Source organism: Pollicipes pollicipes, unplaced genomic scaffold (assembly GCF_011947565.3).
Source record: "Pollicipes pollicipes isolate AB1234 unplaced genomic scaffold, Ppol_2.1 Scaffold_4002;HRSCAF=4701_pilon_pilon_pilon, whole genome shotgun sequence".
Taxonomy (NCBI): domain Eukaryota; kingdom Metazoa; phylum Arthropoda; class Thecostraca; order Pollicipedomorpha; family Pollicipedidae; genus Pollicipes; species Pollicipes pollicipes.
Genome location: NW_023596420.1, coordinates 5,853,121 through 5,855,728, shown reverse-complemented (window position 1 = coordinate 5,855,728; position 2,608 = coordinate 5,853,121).

The following is a 2,608-nucleotide window of genomic DNA, read 5'->3' as shown; positions in this document are numbered from 1 at the left end:
ACCCCTGAACGATAAAGGGGGCCCGACCGATGTAAATCGCGGGCCTGGCTTTGTCCCTGTATGAGAAATGGGCCCCAGAGCTCAGACCAACACGGAACCGACTGTTCGCTGTTCGTGATCTTTGGCCGAAATGGAGGAACGCTCTGTCTCAGGGGTCTCGGCGCCAGAGATTCTCTCACTGACATTTGAGATCACGGCCAAGGTCGAATGGACCAGTGGCTTCAACGTTTTCGGCTACAACCCCGAGCACTTAAGTATTCGCGTCATGCGATGTCACTCAAGTCATTACACTTTCGAATTCATGGAGAACTTACTGCTTGCGCATTTAACGATTCGCTTCAAAGGTAAGCAAATTAACAAATGTAGCTGGTCTGGCTTCGTCGTACGTAAGTCAGCGATGACTAGTCACTCGAGTTGCGTTATCGTACCTGTCTTCGTTGGCATTCATTAGCTAAACTTAACACGTTTTGCTACTATCCTCCGAAGTACATAGCTCAGAACGGTAGGACCCACCAGTTTCTGGAAAAAAATAGATGCGTGTCATATACATGTATACCAACTATGTCTAGCCCTCGACGATACGCGGGGAAAGTTCCTTATTAATAGACAAAAATCTGAAAATAAATGGTTCGGAATCCAAGGACCTTTTGTGAGGTGGGGGGAAACACCAAGCTCGGGGAGCACAATAGAGAAGCGTGGTCCCTCTCTTGGCGAAATCTAGATCCGCCTCTGTTTTAGCTGTCACTTTAATGTTGTTAATGCTTATGACATTTGATGCATTATGCCTGTGAGCACAATAAATTGTACTCAAGGACAGCATCGTGCAAAGCTCTGCAGTCATTTTGCACCGGCTGATGTGGATGAGTGATACGCCCATCTCTAAAATGAGGCAGATATCTATTTTTGTCGCAGGAATAATATTTATCGTGCATTCCTTGCTTGCTATTCCTACTGGCTTTCGCTGGCTCACTGGCTTGTGAATCGTCGCTCATCTGGTCGCTATAGATTAATGCACAGAGCTCGTGTGCCTGCCATGGGGGGAGAGGGCAGGAGCCCATCTGGCACCTACTGCGTGTCGTTACCTGAGGCCTAAGATTACTCACATCCTGCTTTTAACATCATGCTGTTGGACTCCTCCTTAGATGCAGTTGCTGTGGACACATCAGTGCTGTGACTTGACCTGTCCCGAGCTGTCGGGGACAACAACCGGCAGCCGAGGCCAGTGGTCTGGCCGGAAGCCGCTTTTCCGTGGGGTCGGAAGATATGACGGTGGCGGAGTTGCAGGGAATAGGGGCGGCCGTTCTGCTGCAGGCGGTATCATACACACTCTTCTTCAACCACTGGGCCCGGTCGAACGCCACCTGACACACGTCTTCCTGCAATAACTGCAACTGCAACTCTTCTATAAAATATGCCATTCTGCTGTGGGGCGCGCTGTTCTGCTGTGCTGTGTTCCGACGACACGACATTATGTTGTGACGCGTCTTCGGCGTATGTAGACGGAGACGCGTCGTTTTGCTGCGGAATGAGCAAATCTGCTGAGATGCATCGTCCTGTCGTTATGATGCAGATGCGCCATTCTGTTGGGCTACGCTATGGCTACATAAGTTTATGTTGTTGCGCTAATCTGGGTGTTTTGTTTTTGTCTCTGGTGATTTTCGATGGAGATGCAAAAATATATTGCATTGTCACATATTACAGGTTTATCAATACGATGACTGAAAAATGACTGAAACCTCGAGAGCGCTCAGAGCCCAGCCAGGCGTCCGCTTGGTCTGGGAATGTTCTTTTTTTGCAAGGGCATCGGCATCAGTGTAGGTTATCTCGCTCGAAAATGTTCAATTGTCTCCATATTCCAATGGGCAGGTCACAGAGATAATCAAGCATAATCAGGCGAGACAATTTGCGTTGACGCTGGGAACCTCGCCAAAAAAAAAGAACGACACAAGACAATAAGACCCCCTGTCAAGTTCTCGTGAAGTGTGGCTCTCTGCGGAGGCAAGATCGATCCCTCGATAGGCAAGCCTGTCGAGAGATCAATCCTTATGACAGGCTTTGAGAACTCTCGATAGGTTTGCCTGTTTTTCAGTGTGTTGGATGGGACGGGTTTCAGTGTTTGGTGGGATGGGTTCATCAGCGTTGCTTACTGCTCAGCATCATTTGTTGCTGAGTGCTGACCCATGGATTGTATCTGCGCGAAAACTGCGCCGATCTTCGCTGCTCAAATTAGTGAAGCATGGCCTCAAGTTCTTATAGCTTTACGGAACTGAGAACGTGTATTCAGTACGAATGGAATAATTGTTCGGGATATCGTCCGCGTCTTCTGTGTTGCCATGCATACAGGGTTTCGGCGGGTGTATGTGGTCTTTGGCCGTCATGAGGTGCTATTGAGTGTTGAGAATTGCTCGATGGTGTTCGTATGCTTCACAACAGAATGTTTTCCTTAGAACCGCTGGCGTTCTAAACGAGGTCTTCTCAGAAGCTTTTCGAGAAACTTTCCAGCTTGCACCTAAGGAAACTGTCGCGCTGTTTTACGCGCGAAGAAATATGCCATGTCCGAGCAATGATATGGCAAGCGCTGTCCTGGAACCACGTACGCTTAATACTA